General features: G+C 44.3%; 1 protein-coding gene across 6 annotated transcripts in view; it reads right to left on the minus strand.

Moving 5' to 3' along the window:
- SYT16 (synaptotagmin 16) overlaps window positions 1-22948 on the minus strand; it is a 114280-nt gene that overhangs the window by 68900 nt on the left and 22432 nt on the right. For 5 of the 6 annotated variants that reach the window (XM_036384309.2, XM_036384304.2, XM_054515153.1 and 2 more), the window contains exon 3: window positions 12186-12256. The gene's annotated coding sequence lies outside the window, so the exon portion shown is untranslated. The remainder of the gene's footprint in view (window positions 1-12185; window positions 12257-22948) is intronic. The other variant, XM_036384307.2, reaches the window with a different exon arrangement.

Genomic DNA, 22948 nt, shown 5'->3' on the forward strand with positions numbered 1-22948 from the left:
CCACTGGTGAGAGCAACTCACATTCCTCTCAGCAGTGAGAGAAACAAAAAGGGGCACTCTGGTGGTGTCTCCTACACAACCACCTTTAGCTCCCTGTGATCCTGTTGTTCTTGTAGCCTTCGAGTCTTTCCTATCACTGCCAGAATTATTTCAAAACAGAAACCTTTACTAACTTAGCAAATTAAGGCCTGACACTCAGCACAATGGCACTTCCCTCCTTGGCTTGTGAGAACATTGAATCAGATCCTTTTCAAAACTTCAGAGGTGGCTGTGCCCACCACTGGCACAATTCTGCTGAGTGAGTAATTCCAGGGAACAGCCACAGGGAGAGAGGCCTCCTGTCCCCATGCACTCCCTGATTTGGGATCCAGATCAATTAACAGGCAACAGGAGACACAGTGACTTGATGAGATTTTCATCTCCCAGCTGATACAAAAGGAGGAGTAATGAAATGGAAACTGTCACAAGCTGAATTTACCAGGGCTTCTATAGCAGAGAAGGGAGCAGAGAGCAACAAGCAAAGCAGTGACAAAAGGTCAAACTGGAAGGACCTCTGATATGAGTCAAGAATTAAACAGTGAGCACAGAGTCCTCTAGAGAATAAAAATAAGTATTTTACATTTGGGAGAGAGAGGAAATGGGAGGAGAGGGGGGGAGAAAGGAGGATCTCTGTTGCTGTTTCACTTACTTGGGGGGATAAAAAAGAATAAGTTGTCTCCATTCAGAATTGAAGCGCTCTCACCTCTTCAAAGAGGAACCTAATTGGGACCTTTATGCTCTCATGTTCTTATTTCTCTCATCCACAAAACCTTTCTCTTAGTTTCACCAATTTGACCCAAGGCACAATGACTCATCACAGCAAAAGGCTGGACAGCAGCTTTGGGTTTTTTCCAAAGACCTAAATAAACCCTACTCCATCAACTGTCCAAGGACAGCACCACAGTAAACCTCTCACTGAAGGCTGCGTGTTGCCTTGGCAACCTGTCTGATCTCCACTGCTCCAGGGACTGGAAATGTGCTGCCAACAGGAGAATTTAGCTAATCAAACCAAATCTCTTAATATTTAGATGATTTCCCATCTGTGGAGAGTGGGCCAGGTGCCAATGGAAAGCAGGGCACCCTCTGGACACAGCCCTGGCTCCTCCTTGACCTGTTATTTGTTGGATCCCTGTAGGCCACAGACATCTCCTGGCAGGTACCAAAGGAGCAGAAAGATGGCAAGAGACCACAACCTCACACCTGCACTCAACACATCCAGGCAGGGTGCAGAACCCTCATTATATCCATGTCTCAACCCCTGACCTCGGGAATTAAAACAAATTTTCCAATATTGGCATCACACGCCCCCTTGGTGCTGCTTGTTTTGAGCCTTCTGAAGCTGCTCTGTCCCTTTTCCAGCTCCCATTAAATACACCCAGGCAGCAGCAGTGGCAAACTGCTGACCAAAAAGAAAAAGAGAGACAAGCATGTGCCTCTCAACCTTCCTTGATCAGGGGCTGCTGTCAAACTGCAGCACAGAACACCTACTTTTTTCTAAAACTTCTAATTGGCAGTGCTAAAGGGGCAACTTTGGTGGCTAATTTTGTCTTGAAAGCATGACCAGCCATTGTTTGGTTTTTTTTAAAGGAGTAGCCAGGTCAATCTTTATAAAGTTCCACTAAAGGTTTCTGGCCCCTGCATTTAAACCCAGCAACAAATCCAGATGATCAGTCTGGCATTTAGCAAACCAAAGGGACCCAAAAAGAGGCACGAGCAGCAGGGGGGAGAGAGGAGTGTTCCACAATCCTGCTGAGACAAGAAATTCTGTGTGGTGGTGATGGGATTCACACCCATGAACAACTAAACCAGTTTCCATCTAACAACCACCAGAGCTACATCACCAAAGATGGCCCTGACTGTGACCTTTCCATGCCATTCCCAAAAGAAATCAGGGTGTTTGAGCAGCAGATGTAGCTTTGGCATTCAGGTTCACCTTTCCTTCCTGGATCATTCTTTACAGCACCTCAGAGACACAAATCCACAGCTCTCCAAACCCAAAAGCCAAAGATTCGGTATAGCTGTGCTGAGAAACCCTGACAAAGGAGGAATGATGAGGAGGACTCCATTGATACCAGAAGGCTATTAAATATTTTATTATACTATATTATTCTATACATCTAAAACTGAACTTGCCAAGTACTCAACTCTGCACACACCCTGCTCTGAATCTCATGATTGTCAGCCAACAGTCCCAACACACACACACTCTTGGCCCTGATAGGCCAAGAACACAAAACAAAAACCCATCACTTTGGGTAAACAATCTCCATATTGCATTCTACTTTTACACAAACACAAGCTCAGCAAATGATAAGAATTGTGTTTTCTTTCTCTGAGGTTCAGAGAATGTGAATCCCAGAAATATTATTGAGAAGAATTGTGCCTTGCTTTTCTCTGTGAAGAGAAATGTGGCTACAGTCCTGCCTGGGGCTTCATTCCACACAGGTTATTTGCTGCCAAGTTAACCTCTGGTGTAGCTACAATTGGCATGAGGGATCCTCAGGTGGTATTTGAGCTGGTACAGAGGGTGTAGAGGATGTCTACACAGTAGAAGCTGCCCCACCACAGCTTCCTGGGATGTAGCCACCAGCCTCTGGCTCCTGAGGAGCAGGATGGAGGAATTGTTGGCATTTAACAGGGAGGCCTGAAGCAGAAGGCTGCTGCTCATAAAGCAGGGTGTGATTGCAAAGAGAGAGAGTGCTGTGGAAGACTTCTAGGCCTCTGGTATCAACCAAGTGACCCACACCCTGAGAAAATATGTTCCAACAATAACAAAAGGCATTAAACAAATGCTTGGGGGGGGGGGAATGTCAGCAGTTTCTAGAGTCATGTATTTAATTGAGTGAAGAGCTGAGCAATGACACCTTCTACCATGGCCCTGGGAATATTTCTCATATTTTTCTCTCCACATGGGTATAAACCAGTTAACCAGTTACTAGGGCTGCATGGAGAAAGGGAGGAACTGAAATCATTGCTCAGCTAACCCAGGGCTCTGTGACAAAGGAGAGGCAATGAAATCCTGCAGGCCTAAGGAAGAGGGAAGCAGAGCTCATTTTAAATGGCCAGGAGAACAGCTCATTCCCTGTGTCTGCCTTCCCAGTTTATTCTTTCCTACATCACACCTCCTTCTAGTCCAGTCAGTTTTACTGAGCCTGAGTTCAGCCAAAAACTGGAAAGCTCAGCCAAACTGAATGAAAGATGAACCCTGGTACTTATGCCTGAAATATCTGTCCCTACAGGACATGGAAAATCAAAAGGAGAGTGGTCACTGATTAAATGGGGAGCAGGAATGACCTCAGAGAAAACAGCTGCTGTAAGTCACCCTCCATAATTCCCTTGTAAAAACATGCAGGGCAGGACCCCAGCACTTCAAAACCTGGGAAAGGGCCTTCTCCAGATGGAGGGGCCTTCTCTAGATGGAAGCAGCCACAAAGTTGTTTCAGAGGTTTCATTTGCATCAACAGGTTTCAAAGCATCTACCCAGAGTTCCTTTCAAGCAAAAGTTGGGATGCCATTCTCAGGGATAAATGGAGAGCTGTGCCTCTTCAGAGCCAGGAGAAGGGAAGAGGGGAGGCAGAGCAGCTCTTAGCCAGAAGAGATGCAATGGAGATGGACTAAAATAGATTCTGTGCGCTCCAAGGGCTTCTGCAGCACCGACACTCCAGCCTAGCCCATGTGAGCAAGCATCCACACACACACTCTGCAGAACACTTGACATGAGGGACCACAAGAATAAAGTGCAGCCTGTACCTGGGATATTTTCAGCCACACTGAGCCAAGCTATGGAATCTATTTACTATTTTATTGGGATCCCTTCAGCTGTTTTCTCCCCAGCCACCATTAAGTTCCTTTTTTTTCTTTGAACCTGTCTCATTCACAAACACCTGCCAGCATCCATGGCTTCCCTTGCACAGCAATCAGGTGTGCCCTCTGCTTAACAGGAATGCAAATACTTTGCACTTTTGTTACTCATTATGGATCTAGAATTCCAGTCTACTACTGCCTTAAAATAAAGTCTGGAATGACAGCAGGAAACAGAACAATGTCAAAGTAGAAAACAGAAGAAAAGGCTTACTCCTATTCAATTCCTTGCAATTTCCAAGATCTTTGTATTTTAAGAAAACCAAAGCAGCATGAAAATCCAAAGTTAGAAGTGAGGGTAGCATAGGATTTTCTTTTCAAACTGCAATTGTCTCAAGAGTTACAAACTAGGGAAGCTATCTTCTCACCAAGAAATAGCCCCAAAGCACTCCAAACACGAGACTTACCTAATCACACTTACATAAAGCAGCAAGATGAGTCAAACCAGAAGTGGAATTTCCCAAGAAAGCTTTGAAATGTGTTGTTTATGAGAAAAGTCTTTCCTAGGGCAGTCTGCTAAATCCTTAGAATCTGTAGTACTCACATGAGGTGGGCAAAGCTGGAGAGGCACAGTCCTGAGTCTGAGAAACAGGAGTGGTGCTGGTGTTCTTGCCCTTTTCTCCGCATGTGCTTGTTGATTTAACATCCCAAGGAAGAAGGAACTCTGCTGGCTGGTAAACATGTGACAGCCACCAAAGGAATGTGAGCCAGGGAAACGAGATAAAGCAGCTTATGCCACTTCCTAAAGGGGATATTTAAGTACTACTGCCTCACCTTTCCTACTGCTCTCACCTTATGAGTGCTAGGTCTTTATTCAAACAGTTATCTTGCTGACAAATTTGCCTAAAAGAATAAAAATTATTCATGTGTCAGGAAATCAGAAATTGTAAATTATTTTCTCTCCTGTACAGAGATATCATTTATTACTTGGCTTAAATTCACAGTCTGGTAATAAGTATTCTGGATCCACTTTGGAAATGTACCTTTCCCATCCTGGATTCCCAGAGATTTGCAGTAAAAGGGTAAAGTAAGGATCATTCATCCAAAGCAAAAGGAGCAGCCTGCCCCTTGCCATGCTCAGCCAGCCATTGCTTCCCTGAACCCTGCTCATCCTGGGGCCAGGCCCTGCTCCATCCATCTCTGGGGCATCCCAGGCTGGAAGGGCAAAGCTGTGCCAGCAGCTCTGTGCTTCCCAATGGGTTTTTTCACAGAGGTAAAAGCTGGTTTTGGAGCAAAAGGTGGAAGCACAGCACTGATCCCAATGCATCCCTTGGTAACCTTAATTTTGAGGAAGGCTCTGTGTAAGCCTCATATACCATGAGGGCACATTATCTCTCTTCACTTTCCACACAACTGCTACTTTGGATGTGTATTTTGGATGTAGTTTTGAATCCCAGCATGAGAAGGGTCATTTTCCCCCAACATTCAGGGCAAATCTTCCTTCAGTCTCTGGTTGCAAAAGGTCTTTCTGTAGTGAAATTGAAGTTCTTCCCAACAATTCACTTATTGGCGTAAAAAAATTGTTTCCAGCTTCTGGAATATCTGATGTTCCTCAAAAACAGCATGGAAAAGCTATAAAATAAAACCACACATCTGAATCCAGCTGCTCACAATGCTCAAAACATGAGAAAGGGTGGGGAAGGTGGACAGAAAATGAGGGAAAGGAAGGGAGTACACAGAGGTGGCTGCTCACAGCCAAAAGGCTCCTGGCCTCACTGCCTGCAGCAATTTGTAAACTGGCTCTAATCTGCTCTCAGCAGTATCTTGCCTTTCTAAGGCAAAATGCTCCCTGAGGCAATTTTCTGCAGGTGTTCCTAATGCAGCTCTTTTTTTCCAAAAAAAAAAAAAAAAAAGAAAAAGGTGTTCTGATGATCTTGTGGCTAAAAGCTGCTGCCTGGCAGATCCCCCAAAAGCAGTCCAGACTGGCATCTTCAAAATAAAAGCTACTTAGAAAGAGCTCAAGAGGAGGAAGAAAAGTCCTTGTTGGGCAGACCTCAATCCCCTGGACTTACGTGAGTCTGGCCATGGCAGAATCCCAATGGATCCCAGCTGGAGAGGGTGTCTGGCTCCCTGGGCTGAGCCCTGGTGAGGAGCCACATGTGCCTCCATCAGGGCTGTGCCCAGAGTCTCAGGCTGTCCCCTGTCCCCTGTGGTGACACTGTCAGGCCTGGCTGAGTGGCAGCGCTGATGAGCCAGAGCAGGAGGTGGTGGCCGTGGAGTTGTTATTGGTGATATAATGCCCAAGTCTGGGAAGAATAATTGGTATCTGACTCCATGATATCAGAAGGCTAATTAATTACTATATTATACTATAACTATATTACACTAACCAGAGCTATCACTAAATAACTAAAAAACTCATTACTTTCTGCCTGAGAGTCCCAACACACACACACGGATCAATTGGTCAATGAATCCAAAACACCATCACCAGAGTCCAACCAAGAAATGACCTTGGGTAAACAATCTCCAGAACACTTTCCACATGGGCTCAAACACAGGCACAGCAAACGAGATAAGAATTGTTCTGATCATTCTTTTCTCTGCTTCTCTCTGTTCAGAGGGCATGTGAATACCACAGGTTGGGCTAAAAATATGTGGGAGACACCAAATCTGGTTACGTCAGACTCATCACTGGAGCCAGATGAGTGAGCCACTTCATCTATCCATTGCCCAGGAGGCAGCTGAGTGAGCTCCATCCATCCATCCAGGCCCAGGAGCCTTGTCTCATCTGCTAAGCCAAGGGGAAATTTCCCTGCTGATTTAGAATGAAGATGTGCAGAGCTAGGCTGCCTGCACAGCTGGGCACACAGGTCTGTGGGTGCCTCATTCTCTGTACTTCCAATGCTGCATGATTGAAAATAAGTGTCCACCTAGAAAGTCCAGAAGGGAGGCTGTGAAACGAGTTGCCAAAGAGAAAATAAGGTCTCAAGTTCAATCAGGTTTGCCCAGGTTTACTGCACCAAAGAAGTTGCTTACTCCAGACTTCTTCCCAATGATTGTTCTGTTATTCCCTTACTTTTGAACCCTTCCCTGTGCAACTTTCTATGGAGACCCTAACGTGTTTTCTGTGGAAATAAGATGCTTATCCACTTCCATTCAAATATCTCCAGAATTCATCAGGAGTCATGAATACATCAGGTCACATTTATGGAAGAAAATGAGAGACCATACAAGACTCCCACTCTTGATTCCCATGTACTCAGCTGCCTTTCTCCATCTCCCACATCAAGTTCTTACTCTCCTTTATTCTTGAAACCATCCTTTACAAAGTTGCAATGGGTAAAAACCGTAATCCAGAAATAATAGCACAATGATGTTAAGAGAATAAACTCTCATCCTTGTCACCTCAACACTGCCCTTTCTGTGGTTGTTTTTTTCCAGAACTGTTGTGCTAAAAGAGCTAGAGCACAGTTGGCAGGAATTCAAATACATTTTCAGATGTAGTCAGTTTTTATTATTCTTTGTCAACCACCAGCTAAACTGTAGATATATTCCCTTTATGTCCCACTAAATGTCAAGCTGGTATTTTTAAAACCCAGGAAATGTATTTCACATAAACCTTTACACTATTATTCCAAAGATGAAGCATCCTCTCACCTGGGAGCCACTGGAATGGCTGTTCCTTCAGCAGCAGGATGTGTTTCTGGCTTGGCCAAGCAGTGAAATCCCTTTCAGGCATCTCCTGCCCTAGGCCTGGATGAGAGATCAACCCTGACATAGCCCAGTTATGCCAAGAAAAAGAGGTTTCATGCTGGTGTGGCTGATTTAAGTCCCTCACAGAGCAGCAGCCATGGGATACCTGCCACCTGCCTGATATTTAGCAGGCACCACTCTCATTGTAATTCTTTGCAAAACAATTATTGCTGCAGCATTTACTGGAGGTAAACTTGGCTGAACAAAGCATGAATGTGCAGGGAAGGCAGGATGGCAATAAAACTGCACACAAGCAGCAGCAACTCACACTTCCACTTTGTTCAGTGTCGCAGATATCTTTTGTGAAAATCTATTTCTTTAGGATTTTTTCCCTTCTGAGGAGCTGAGGCCTCAGAAACAAAATGTAAACATTGGTTATCTGCTGCTGTGGAATGCAACAGGTGCATCTGGATTGGTCTCCTGTAGATGTTTGGAATTAGTGACCAGTCACAGCAGGGCTGGCTCTCACTCTCTGTCCGAGACACAGATCTTTGTTATTGATTCCATTCTATTCTTAGCTAGCCTTCTGAGGAAACCTTTCCTTCTATTTCTTTTTAGTATAGTTATAATGTAATATATATATCTATCTCATAAAATAATAAATCAAGCCTTCTGAACATAGAGTCAACATTCTTGTCTCTTGCCTCATCCAAGAACCCCTGTGAACACTGTCACAATTCAGTACATTAAACCTTCCCCAACATTCTCTAGACTTGCAAAAAAACCAAATACATCTCCTACTGCTTGAACTTTATTCTCCCAGTTATTATAGTCCAGTTATTCTCCCTTCTCAGCCCCAAGTCTTATTCAAAAGAAATAAGAGTAAAGAGCAAACTGCATGCAACAGAGTCAGGTCTCTGAGTCAAGAGCCCCAAAACTACAAAAGCTTATGAAACAGAGCTCAGGGCAGTGAACTCCTCTTCCCAAGGCATGAATGTCTGAGTGAAACATCTCTGGCACACCTTGCTGAGGTCAGACAGGGTGTCCCGGTACTCCACTCCTCTGGGCCAGCTGGAAGGAATGTGCTGGAGAGGTGTGGAGGCAGAAGTATTTGCACAGCACATTTCTGCCTAAAGTCACATTCACCTGCTGCCAGGTACAGGTGACAATGCCCTGAACTCCAGAGGAGGATGAAACTGCCTTAGCAGAAGCAGTGTTTCAATTAAACGTTTGTATGGACACCACAGCATTTCCTCACTAAAATTTCCATGAGCAGCACAGACCAAGTGCCTGAAACCACACTTGAAAATCAACTGAAATGAGGCTGTGAGCCATTAGCCAAAAACAAAAGGGTTAGCTTCACCTAGAGTTGAAAATATCCAAAAAATCCATGTAGCCACTAAGCCTGTAGTAGAGAAATCTAACCTGGCTTGTGAAGTGTGCAAAAAAAGAAGTTGTAGATTATCAAGCAGTGATTTGGTCAAATCATTTCCCTGTGACTATTTCAGTAGGTGCTGCCTGATGGCCAGGCAGTCACTGTCCTGTGTTCCTGTACACTTCACAAATGGGTTTTTGGATCCAATTCTGACTTTCACACCAGGCTTGGACCTCACAGCTCACTTATTCCAATCAAACAGCTTCCCACTAATTTAACAACCTCTGAAGTGGATCTGGGAAGTCCAGTTCACAGGAACTTGCAGAAGTTTCAGGAGAACCCCAGGGTCTCTCTTGCAACCTGCATTTATTCTGCTGGTGGGAAGAAGGAAATCCTGGAGCAGCACTCAGTTTAGTGTGATGCCCAGGAATTACAAATTCCTGGCAAATCAGCCCCTACAAACAAAGCAAACAGGCCAATTCAAACTCCACATGAGGCGTATTTCCAAAAAAATATCAGTGTACACAAGGGTGGTTCAAGTCTTCTTAGAAACATCAAAATCAGCGGCAAGGTTTTTGACTTTCTAAGGAAAGCTGGGTGATTATTTTTTATATATATAAAATAAAAATCCAGCATTAAAAGAGATTGTTGACAGAAATGCAACCAAAACCATTACAGTTGCAAAGGAGATGAAGGAAAACTGGAATTCTCCAGGGAAATTGTAGGTTTTGATCAAAAATCAAGGAAGAAATGATCAGTGCTCTTCACCTTGCAGCTGAGCTCACAAACTGCTGTATCAACATCAAGCTAAATAGAAACACTGTGGGTTACACAAGACCAGCTTGCAAGCAAGAGTATGGACAAGAACAAACCTAAATGTCCAAAAATGCAAGCAAAGTCACAGGCAATGGCTGTATTTAGAGCAGGAACCCAACAGGAACACAAATACTGAGTCAGCACATGGGCTTAAGCAATGTAGCTTGAGAGATGTGACAAACAGAGCTAGAATACAGCAAAAGCCACCATGGAGAGTGATACAAGAGGGAAATACCCTCCTGACAGCTCTCTTGACAGAGATGAGGGAGACAGACCCAAATACCCCAGGAACTGAAAAACAAAGGAGGAGCCAGCAAACAGCAACATGTGCACCGATTGGGAACATTACCAAATATGAGAAAAATGCCTCCAGAGTGGCTTTAGCTAATTAGAACCCTTGCCTTGTACAAACACTGCAGCCTAATCCCAGCCACACTGATAAGCAGCAGTATCAGGCTGGAGGAAAAGGAGCAGCTGCTCCAATACACAGTGAAGCCATTTGGAGATGCAGGAGCAAGCACAGGCAGCCAAGAGGGAGCTCAAAGAACCAGGACTGTCATTGCAAAACCCTGACATGGCACAAGCACTGTCACCTGTCCACAGCTCAGCACTCCTGGATGGCAGCCAGGGATCTGCCTGGGGCACACCCTGGGTGCTGGAGCTCTGGATGCTGAGAATTTTACACTCTCTGTGCTGACAGACTGACTCCCAGGAGAGCACTGCATTTGACCTGAGGCTGTGGTGAAGGCTTCAAAAATTGAATGATAGCACTGGGATTGTGGGCGTGGAGTTGACTGGAAGTGTGTAATATCACAGGGTGGAAAACTTAGAGTTTGGGGTTTTAGAATATAGTAATATATATGGAGCAAGATGGAGGTTTTAGGGTAGTGGCTGGTCCTTCTTCTTCACCTTCTTCATGGGTTTGGGTGATTTTGTGGAATAGGACCGTGTAATAGAAAAGTCCAAATCCCAGAGTGGGACATAAGGGATTAGTTATTGAGTTAAAAGTGAAAATAATTTAGGTGTCATTTCTTAATTGGACAGTTTAGCCTTAAGAGACCTTGTAACAAGAGATAGCCATTTTGTGCCTTGTTAGTGAAAGACTGCAGAACTCACTGCTGTGAGACTATAACATAGATAAGAAAAAATAAACATCTAAGCCTGAATGTGAACTATTGTCTCAAGTGCCTCCAATCCCAATCTCGACAGAGGCAGAAAAAAGAAGTGGAAAACTGGAACCTGGGGTGGCGGGGAAAGGAGGATGGCAACCCAGCCCAGCTCCAGCCTGCTCAGGAACAAGACAGGAAGAGAGTAGGGAAATAAATACCTTAACAATGGATTTTAGAAGAATGGTCCTTGAAAACTTTCAGGAATGCTGCAGAGAAACTCAGATGCATTGGGGAATGTTCACATCCCAGAAAATGCAGGGAGTCCTTGTGGCATTCACATTTTATGAAAAATCCCTTTGCCCAGGATTTTCTCCTGGGAAGCTGAGAAACCTCAGAGAAAAAGGAAAACAATTCTTATCTCATTTACTTCTCCTGTGTTTTGCTCACATGGAATGTGTTTGGAGATTTTTTTACCCACAGGTGATTGTTTCATTGGTTTTCTGTGAATTGTTTTGAATCTTTGGCCAATCAGGGTCAAGCTGTGTTGGGACTCTGGAAAGAGTCACGAGTTTCCATAATTATCTTCTTAGCATTCTGTAAGTATCCTTCCTGAATTCTTTACTACAGTATAGTTCAGTATTTGTGCATATAATATAGTATCATAAAATAATAAATTAGCCTTCTGGGAACATGGAGTCAGATTCACCATTCCTTCCTTCATCTGGATGGAACCCAAATACAATAAGTCCTCACTTTAGAGAGACCAACTACTCTTCCAGAGCTGGTGCAATATTATTATCTAACAGCATTGAAAATAAAATAAAACAGTGAAAAGACAGCCACAAGACTAAGAGTGCAGGAAAACATGCAGGGGGGATTCACCACCAGTTGAACAGGTAGTTCAGTTCAGGATTTGACTGGACGGCAAATAAAGGTTGTATTTTCAGTGCTAGCAACATGCTTTAGGTCATTGGAATGACAGAAAGGACACAAAAGTCTTTGAGAGGAAGCTAAGCAAAGCAGGCAGCTTCAACAATACAGGCAGCAAGGATCATAAACAACAAACACAGCAGAGGTGAATGTGTCTGGGCTCCAAATACCCAAACAATATGGAAGCAATAGAAAAGTCAGCAGATGATATCCAGGGTGGTGAGAAAAGGAACTAAAAGAAAGTTGGGGTACATTAAGAGACAGCCAACATTGCCCACAGCAATTTGGTTTATTTAATTGAGTGAACACTGGTAAATAAGAGGTTTGAACATTTGTTACAAGAAAGAGAACAGATGTGATGTTCTGGAGCATCAGAAAAACTCAGCATCAACCAAACAAGCAAAGTGCAGTTTGCTTACCCCCTTCCTGCAGAAAAATGAAGTCAGAATGAGGCTCAGAGGACCAGCAGAGAGCTCATAAATAGGCCTGGCTGGAGAAAAAGAAAAAAACAATCACCCCCATGTCACTCCTGACAGGATGAGAGCAGTGGCTTTGTTGCCCTTGGGACAGTGCCACAGTGTCCAGCTGCATCCCTGCACTGCCCTTTGCTTCAAAACATCCCAGCACAAAACACACTCACTTAAATGAGTTTGGCTGTGCAGGAGGACTAAGTGCTTGCTGATGTTTATTCTGCTTTAATTTCATCTTATTTCACAGTGCATCTTCAATTTAAAGCTCTTAATAGATGTCAGTTTATCAACATCACTGAATGGCTGTTAACTGCTGCAGCTTGGCAAATGAGAACCTCAGCTCAAAAATCAGGTCCTACATTTCAGCAGTATCAAACTTCAGAAGTTATCTAGATCAAAATGAAGCGCTTTGAAAATAAAGTACTTTTAAACACTGAAAAATAAGTTTAAACTCTCTTGTTTAGCCAATCAGTTTTCAAGGTATTTAAATCCAAGGAAAAACAGCAGATTTCAGCTAAATTTTAATGCTACGGTCAAACTCCTGAGTGGAATTAGTTAAAGGAGCTACAAAACTTAGTTTTTAAATTATCATTTAATGTAGCTAAGTAAAGGAATTTTTATTATGTTTCTGAGTTTATAATAATTGAAGTTTACAGTAAATCCACAGAGTTCAATAGAATTAACTGGCTGTAAATCTCAGAGCCTAAAACTGGTTTGCAGAGTAGCATGTAAGTGATTCCCAGACTCTCTGCAAGGTGCCAGCCATGGAGAGAGCTGATTAGTCAGCCTTTGATTAATTGCCTGTTACATTAGAGCCAGGGTCAATCTACTCAATTAGGTGAATGTCTGGTGGAGATCAGAGATGCGAATCAGAACCTGCAGCAAAGGCTTCAGCACAAGAGGAGAATGTTCCAGCAGCTTTTCTTCCCTGCAAGGACCTGTATCCCCCAGGCAGCTGCTCTCCAGCCACAGCTGTGGATCATGGAATCGCAGGCTGGTTTGGGGTTGAAGGGGCATTAAAGATCATCCCATTCCAACCCCCTCCATGGGCAGGGACACCTTGACTAGACCAGGCTGCTCAAAGATCCATCCAGCCTTTAACACTTCCAGGGGTGGGGTGTTGTCTTATACATCAAGAGTTTTATTATCATTATGGTGCAAGGGTTCCTATAGCACCACAGTTTCATACCTCCTCAATGTTTCTCGTAGGCAGCTCCTCTAAGCACTGACTGTTCCTGTCCCTTGCAGCAGTCATCTGACTCCAGCTCCCACCAATCCACTCTTTTACACCACTTGTTCTTATTGGCTACAGGTGTGGCCTGCTAAGATCAGGCCTGCTCCTAATCTTTAGTAATTGGTCCAGCTGCAACTCGTTGGGGGATAAGATTACATTCTATACTACCTTCACTTACCCATACTGTATCCCCCTACAGTGGGGCATCCACATCCTCTCTCAGCAACCTCTGCCAGGACCTCACCACCCTCACAGTCAAGAATTTCTTCCTAAACCTGCTTTCTGCCAGTTTGAAGTCATCCCCCTCCTGTCCTGTCACTACATCCAAGGCTGCACCCACTGTGCTGCCACCTCCAAACAGGAGAGGCTGGAGCTGCTGTGGGATAGGAGAGAAAAAGGGGGGATGCAGCAAGAAGAGGCTAAGTGGAAGACAAAACCCAGTGGGAAGCTGTAAATCCCTGAATATGAGAAGCAATAGAATGTCAGAAATGGTGCAATGTGTTAAAAAAACTCCACAGATTAAGATTAGTTTAAAACCTACCAGATTGTGACACTGTCCACAGGGTGACTGGGTATGGAGACAGAAATAAGGAATGATTTGGAACTAAAGTTATACCACAGAGACTGGGAAACTGTCTTGACAGGGTGCTGAAAACACTGCATTTTTATACATTATAAATAACTAGTTAAAAACCTGTAATTGAAGAGCAACTCGTCCCCAGCAACACATGAGAATGGCTATTCTTCAACACCCTACGGAAAAAAAAAGAAGCCCACACAAATCTAAGTAATAAACCTGGATTTGAAAAAGGAGAACTACATAAAAATCAGTGTAGCGTTACGATGAAGTAGGTGGAAAGGCAGAAACACTTCAGGAGATCATGTACAGGTACTATAGGAAAGCATCAAGACACTTATTAATTCAAAATATTATAAAAGGACCAAAAAAATCAATTTGTTGATTGGGATTGAATGGTTACTTAAGGCAATTACTGGTAGTAATGCCAAAACCAGGGAAAAACTATCTTTCAGAATGTGAACATCATGTTCAGAGGAGGAAAAGAAAAACAGATGGTGAACTTCTGTCAAGTTCAATGTGGAATCATAGGAGGACAGACCAAAAAAACAACTGTGGTCAGCAACTTTCTAGTGGCATAAAAAATTAATTACAGCTCCTTTTCAAGTGTAGCAGAAATTGGACTCTTTTCTGAAAGCTGGTGAGGTCACCAGTGATGTTGGACAAGGAACATTGAAGATGATAAGCCTGGAGTACCAATTTTTGCACCAGTGTTGCCTGCAGAGAAGCTGAAGGATGTAATTCAAGACTATTTTCACCCAGAAAAGGGATCTTGGTGACTGCCCAAATAGTTCCTTGAAAATAGCTCAGTGCTCAGGAACAAGGCAAATAAAGAAACATTATGAAAACTAGTAAGACCACAAAAAGCATTGCCATCACAAATTCACACTGCTCCCCTTTCTTCACTGGAGTGTAGAAGTCTTAAAAGACTTCCTAAAAGACTTAATAGTCACACCACATTATAGCACCATGCTGGTACAGGCAGCTTGGGTAATGAGGGGTCTGCAACAGCTTCTGCTCAAGGAAAAAACTTATTTTTGTCAAATAAAGAGGTAATCATGGGATCAGAGCAGATGGAGGGGTAATAAAACAGGGGAAATAAGTGTTATGGAGGTGGCAAATAAGGAATGAATTGTAGCTACACCTTTCTAGAAAACAGCTAGAGGGCACACAAAATGAACAGGTATCAGGTACAAATCTCAATGCACAGAAATAATGTTTCATGCAACACAGGACTATGGAGCTCACTGCTGCAGGTGCTGCACAGCCTGGAAACAAAAGTATTTCAAAAACCAAACAGATAAATGGGTTCAACATAGGCCATCAAACATGACCTCTGGGTTAGAAAGTCCCAAGCTGCTGATTGGCAGAAACTGGGAGCACAAAGCCAGACTCTGCTCTTAAATATTCTCCCCAGGTACTTGCTACCAGCCAGCATCAGGGATCTCTGCTTGGACACAGCACAACCACTCTTCTGGCACTGCACCACAGATTGCTTTCTTGTTTCACTTTAAAAATTATTTTTAAATTTAAAAATAATCTCAACCCATAGGATTGCGAGCTGTTAACAAACTGTAAAAAATTAACTGCTTGGTTTGAAGCTTTCACTCAATAAATCAAAGAAAATAACTTTCTTCAGTAGCTTTACTTGGCCAATAAGCCTTTCTGATCATTTGCTTTAGGTTCAGGGGCAGTAGTCCCAGCAGGAATGGTATCTGAAAGTTAATTTCCACTGCTAATCACCCAGCAATAAACAGAGGACCACACCACCCAACTTCTGTGCAGTCAGTACCAGTCCCCTGGTCCTGCAACTCACTTTTACAAGTTTATCATGGATATTCCATTGTCACTGTTATATTTTATGAAAAATCCCTTCACCAGGATTTCTTCTCCTGGGAAGCTGGGAAGCTTCAACTTCTCCATGTTTTGCTCCTCTGGAATGTGATTTGGAGAATTGTTTACCCAACATGTGAATTGTTTTTAGTTAACGGCCAATCACAGCCAGCTGTGTCAGACTCTCTCACGTCAGAGTCTGTCACGAGTTTTTATTATTCATTCTTTCCTAACCTTCTGATGTCTCCTTTCTCTGTCTTTAGTATAGTTTTAGTATTTAATTTTCTTTTAATACAATAAAGTAAATCAGCCTTCAGAGAACTTGGAGTCAATTCTCCTCTCTCACCTCATCCTGGGACCCACAACAACACCACAACAATTGGCAACCACATTCCATAATTCCAGATCACCCCTAAACCAGGGTGAGGCATTAATCTGGGGCATTATCTTTATTCATGCTGGTTTTCCTGAGGTGCTCTGAGTTTCTGCCAGGCAGTACAGGGACAGGTCACCACCCTGGTCATGGATCCTCTGCCAGGAGGGCAGAGCCAGCTCTGGGCTCTTCAGCACAGGAGAGACAAGGAGCTGCTGGGGTGGTTACGGCTCCCAGGGAGCTCCTGGGGCTACAAGGATGATTAAGGGACTGGAGCTTCTCCCTTCTGAGGAAAGGCTGAGGGAGCTGGGCCTGCTCAGCCTCAAGAAGAGATGACTGAGAGGAGACCTCACCACTGTACTCAAATATCTTCAGGGTGGGTGCCAAGAGCATGGGCCAGGCTCTTCTCAGAGCTGAGCAACAGGACAGAGGCAACAGGCAGGAACTGATGCACTGGAGTTCCACCTGAACATGAGGAAGAACTTCTCTCCTGTGCAGTGACTGAGCACTGGAACAGGTTGCCCGGAGAGGGTGTGGAGATATTCCAGAACCATCTGGACACAATTCCATGCCCTGTGCTCTGGGATGGCCCTGCTGGAGCAGGAAAGTGGGACAAGATGACCCCCTGAGGTCCCTCCAACCTGACCCATCCTGTGCTCCCATCTACCAGGACACCAGAATCCTCTCCTCCAGTCTGGGTTTCCTCCATCCCAAGGATAAACACTTAATTTGGTTTTTCTTCTGGCCTTTCTTTTGGTCTTTCTTCTTCTTCTGGAAGGTAATTTCACTCCAGCTCTGGCAAAAAAACCTTCCTTCTTTCAGCCCTTCCATGTGCCTGTGAGCACTGGGACACTCAGGAGACACAGAGAGTTTCCTGGATGGGCTTTGCTGCCTGATGGAGAGGTCTGGGAACCAGTTCATGGAGCACCAGCCTGTCAGAACCCAGGACATTCCTCTGGCTGCCCTCGGGGACTCGAGACCCTGGCAAGGTGCTCAGAGACCTTGGCATGGAGTCAAAATCACCTGTGCCTTGGATTTTAGCCCATGGAAACAATTACCAACTTTGTGTGAAGATTTACAAGCCACAAGAGTTTGAGTAGAATGATAGTTAATTTGTCACAAGGTGAAAAAGTATAATTTTGGGGTTTTTAGAATGGGTTTCAGGAGGCAAGATGGAGGAATCTGGGGGAGTCCAGTCTTTCTCTTCTTCTTCTTGTCCTCCATCTTCTGCTGTGATGGTGACACTTTTGGATTCGTTTAGAGTAGAGACAAACTGACTAACATAGGTGACAGGTATTGGAAAATTATGGTAAATAAAGTACACTTAGTTCTTAGTATAAAAAGCCAACACCACCCCAAGGGCAGTCACTGTGCCACAACCCAACCTGCTGGGCAGATCTCAGCAGGTCAGAGAAAGAATGAAACAGATAAGAGAAAATAAACAACCCTGAAAAGCAGAACCGACGAATCTTGACTTCTTCTTCGGTCATGGGGCTGGGAAAAAGAGACTTTCTGACACCTTTGGGGTCATCTCGACACCAGAGACCTCATCACCAGCCCAGCCCTGCCCCACTGGCTGGTACTTGCCCTGATGGGCATGGAAACCACAGAAGCCTTGGTCCATCTTCACTGGTCCTTTGTGGGTCTCATCCATCTCATGTCGTTCTATGATTCTGAGGCAGAAACCAGCCCAAGAATAACCATTGAATTTGGGGGGAAGGGAAGCTGGAAAACCACTGATTATTTTTTGAATGAAAAACACTCAACTTGGAGAGAAAGACTTCGTGTCAGCCTAGATTCCTTTGACCTTTCTGGCACAAGTAGGGAAACGCAGCCAAGTAGGGGAAAAAGAGATGGGGAGGGGAATAAGGATGGAAGGAAAAAGGGTGAGAAGGTAAACTAGAAAAGGAAAAGCAATTGGCAATGTATTCCCCCTCAACTGGGTGACAACAGTTCAGCTTCCAGCTTTTAAAAGAGAATTTCTCCCAGAAAAATGACAGTATATTTTATTTATCCTTTTCTTTGATGCTGCCAAGCTTGGCTGCCAGCAAAATAAGTTTTGAATAAAAATGTTTTGACCAGCTTTGCCTGAAACACTCAATTAGTGGTGAAGGGCAGAGCAGGAATTGGTGGGGGAAAGAAAAGAGGCCAGCAGCTGTGCAGCAAACAAAGCCAGGCTGACAGAGAGGCTGGCAGCACTCAGGTCACCAGGCACCTGACAAACCTGTGTTCAAGCTAAAAAATCACCCTTTATCTCAAGCAAGGTTTATCCTTTCAAGGATGTCCTGTACCATCTTCTCCAGGGTGCCAAGGTCCCTCAGACCCTGCTGGGTGCCCTGGTGAGGTCTGCAGGGCCTGGGTTTAGCAACAGGGATGGACAGCACTGAAAATAAATCAGGAGGCTCCTTAGGAACCAGTCATCACAATGACAGTCACCAGGCTGGCTTAATATGACTCCAGCCACGCTGCATGCACTCAAATAACGGCTCAGATACAGCAGTAGGTCAGTCTCTTTTCAGTCCTCAGATTCACCCTCTTTCTAATTCTCTCTTTTATTACATAGCACATCTTTCAGGCATCTCTAGCTCGATGCTCCGTTTGCTGGCTGCCTGACAGGTCTCAAAAAGCACATCGTTCCACTTCCAGAGCAGTTCTGTTTAATCTTGGATGAAGAAGGTGTATCACTTAAGTAACTTTTCCCACCCCTCCTTTTCTGCAGGAAAAAGGGAAGAAGTTGGAAAGAAGAATGACAGAAATGTTTCAACCTAAACGGGAGCAATTTGCATGCAAATGAGGTTTTTCAGGTGCCACAAAAGATGTGGGTGCCCTGACAATCTGAAGGGAAGGAATAAAAGGAAGGGTGAATTTGACACAAACACTGTCAAGTGATGAACCTGAAACTTTTAGCTTCCTCACTGGGGCAAAGTGTCCTGGAGAGAGAGAGTTTCTTCTATTCCACCCACGTGTTTATTTTCATTCTCATTGGCACTACCGTTGTAAGAAGAAAAACCTATTTCTTCTCGTGTTTATGCACCTTCTCAAAGCTCCTTGCACACAAGAGCTACAAACACAGTCAACATCAGAGCAGGGACAACCCAAGTGGGAAGTGGTTTAGTTGCAGAACTTGATGAGAAAATGAGTTATACAATCCATAAACGAGCACCAGGCTGTAGAGGAAGAGAGAATCTTGTGATGTACCAAGCAGCAGCCAGGCATTATCAGCAATAAATCCCAAAACTGTGGGGGTTAGCAGGGGCACAGCAGGGGTGCTGAAGCTGCTGAACACAGAGGAGCTGCAGGACAGACAGCCACGAGCCCTTTAGCTCTGCCAGCTCCTCCCAAGGGGGTTTCTCCCCCAACAGGTAGCATTTGTTATCCATAAGGAAAAATCTTCATGCCCCAGAGCTGGCACTCCCTGCTCTAAGTGTGGTTATTTGTACTGCTCAGAGAGAAGCCCTTCAGAGACTGACTCCCATGGACATTTATATTCTCCTGGCAGCACTGAAGTAATCTTTTGGGGAACCTGAAGGCACAAACCCTGTGGCAAGGGATGCCATAGCACCCCACATTTGGGACCCCACATTGCTCAGCAGCAATGCAGTTATGCCATCAGAGATTGGGTTAGCTTGGAAGGGAACTTAGAGATCATCTTGTTCAACCCCCCCTTCCATGGGCAAGGAATCTTTCACTAGACCATCTCACTCAGAGCCCCACACAGCCTGGTCTTGAACATTTCCAGGGATGGGGAGTCCACCACTGCTCTGGGAAACCTGTGTCAGTGCCTCACCACACAGAGAGTAAAACTTTCCTAATTACATTTACTCTAAACCTACCCTCCTTCTCTTAAAATCCATTCCTCCTTGTCATGTCACCCATGCCTTTACGAAAATTCCCTCTCCAGCTCTCTTGGAGCCCCTTTAGGTACTGGAAGGGCCCCAAAGGTCTCCCTGGAGCCTTTTCTGCTCCAAACTGAACAGCCCCAACTCTCTCAGCCTGTCTTGATGTGCTCCAGCCCTGTGATCAACTTTGTGGCTTCCTCTGAGCTTATTCCAACAGGTCAGCACATTTCTTGTGCTGGGATCACTCAAACCAGGTCTGTAGCAGTGCCATACACAGGCAGACAACATTTTCACTGCAGCCTCAACATCACATTTAATAGTTTTAACTATACCTGAAAACACAGAGAGAGAGCAACAGAAGAAAACTCCCTGGCTTTGCCTTCCCATGGATTCTGCACAACAGACCTGCTGCACCAGGAGACCAGCAATCAGGTTAGCAAACATGCCACAGCTGCCCTTCGCTAAAACAGACACACATCTGGTCTTGGAAAACTTTTACTGAGCACATGTTTTCACAAGCGTTCATTTTTCCAGCTCTACTTCCACATTCCCGGTATTCTAACGCAATTTACCATCACTGCTCTCACAAAAGAATTACACCCTTTCTAAAATAATACCAGGGCTGTGTGACAGATCAAAAACCAGCAAAATGCATCAGAGCAATTAGTGGTTCTGCTGCCTTTATGGCTCTGATTGGAATTCTGATCTCCGGTGAGGAAATAGGGTGGCTCTGCATGCGGGCTCCATCTGCCGGCACGCTGCTCTCCCGGCCCTGCTCGAACATAGTAAACTGAAACAAAAACCTACACAGCCATCAATTACATCTTCTTCCCTCAGCCTATGAATTTCAATAAATACACCATCTGTTCATCTTCTGTGTGGGAGTTCAGTCATCTTCTTGGCAGCAATATTATTCTAGAGCAATTACCTGTGTCTTTATCACCTATCATTGTGCTTCATCATCTTTTCATCATGTGTAAAAACCAACCACTTTATTACTACAATTTCTGTAGGCAGCCCGGTCCTGTTAGTTACCATGGAGATGATCTGTCAAAAGAAGTCTACATTTAAAGAAGTAAAAGCTGTGAAAAGGAGGAGGAGAGAAGCACAAAGAGCCTGAAATGAACTTGTTTCTCTAAGTCAGAGTTTAAACACAAAAGGCACATCTCAGGCAGCAAGGCTGAGATGCCACTAACAACCTAGTTAGGGATCCATCAACCTGCCAATAAAGAGGATGAGTCAATGGCTCACAAGCATTACAATATGCCCAGAGGTCGGAGACTTGGCTTTAATCCCTCAGCCCAGCCCCATGACCCGCTCTTAGCAAAGCTGATTTCTTATTAAGATAAATCAAAAGATAAAGCCGGGGGAGGGAGGACAGGCTGGGACAGGCCGGCGGCAGTGGCAATTCCCCCCTCCCCACTGGCAGCCGCAGCACCACAGTGACTCTTACATCAGCTGCACTACACTTTATGCCCATTCCTGAAATCTCATGGAATTAATATCTTCCTTCCCCAACTTCACTCTGGTTTTGCCCCATTTCTCTCTTCCCTTCCACAGATTCCTGCTTAGCTCTGCTCTTTTGCTCCTTCCCTCACAGGCTGCACATTGCTCTCTTCTTTCCATAAACCATACACACACTTGCAGCTGTTCCACCTCTCTCTTTCCAGATTCCCACATATTTTTTAAAAGCAGCTGTCAGTGCCAACTATTTACAGATGCTTGCTCCCTCGCCCACCCACATACACTCCCTGCCTTCACTTCATGAAATCCTGCTCTTCCCTTTGAATTTTTTCATCTCCTCCAGCCTTCCAACTCCCCATCCTTCCAAGCTGTAATTGCTCTCGTGTTACTGCAGGAAAAATATTAGCAAAGGACAAAGGACTTGCTGATGCTCTGTGTTTCCAGGATGCGTCATTAGCAGCCTTGAGCTGAGACACGCCGGGCTGCAAAACTGCTTTGGCTCAATTCATCCTCCTAGCCCTGGAAGAAATAAGCAATCTCAGAGCTATCCAATTTGTTTAATATCAAGTACACATGCACTGAGTTTTAATGGTGGGGATTGTCATTCTGAATTGCAAGGGAACAAAAAGTGACCACCTCTATTCGCTGTGCCCACAGCTACCTCCTGTAATTGAATTTCCACAGTCTTGCAAATCACAGAGAGACAGCTAGGGAGGGAGATAACATTTTCTAGAAGTTTTCCAGATTTAAAAGCACTTTAATTTCTGTCTGCCCACCTTGAGACTCAAGTTTCTTAAGTTCTAAGTGCCCATACCTCCCATGGATTTCTACCTGCAGAAAGCTTTCTATGTTAGGTAGCTGAGTCTAAAGAGCCTCAAATTAGGGTGCTGCAAAATAAGAGGGGGGATTACAATAAAAAATTAATCAGGAAAAGAGAGAGAGTCATGAAAATAAAAAAATTAATAAAAAAACCAAACCAAAATAAACCTCACCTAAGGCTGTATAAGGAATGTGTTCCCGGAGTTCGAAGCAGAAATCTCATGGACAAAACCAAAAATATCAAATCTGGAAAAATCAGCATGTGGTGACAAAACCAAAAATTTCAAATCTGAAAAAAATCAGCATGTGGTGACGAAATAGGAACTAAACATTAAAAAAACACATTCTGATCTCATATCTCATCTCCCTTGAAAATTTATTACGGAGCAAAAAGTTCTTCCCAGCTGCCCCTTTAGCAGAAATGCTGCTGAACAGAGACTGAAACTACAGACAGATCAGACGCTGCAACAGCTTCAGTTGCTGAGGAAATGGCACCCACACACACTCGTCTTTATCTCTAAAGATGTGGGCCTTGTGCTTCCTCTCTCTCTTCAGATACCTTTTGCAGGCAGG

This window comes from Molothrus ater, chromosome 6 (genome assembly GCF_012460135.2).
Source record: "Molothrus ater isolate BHLD 08-10-18 breed brown headed cowbird chromosome 6, BPBGC_Mater_1.1, whole genome shotgun sequence".
In the NCBI taxonomy this organism is placed as follows: Eukaryota; Metazoa; Chordata; class Aves; order Passeriformes; family Icteridae; genus Molothrus; species Molothrus ater.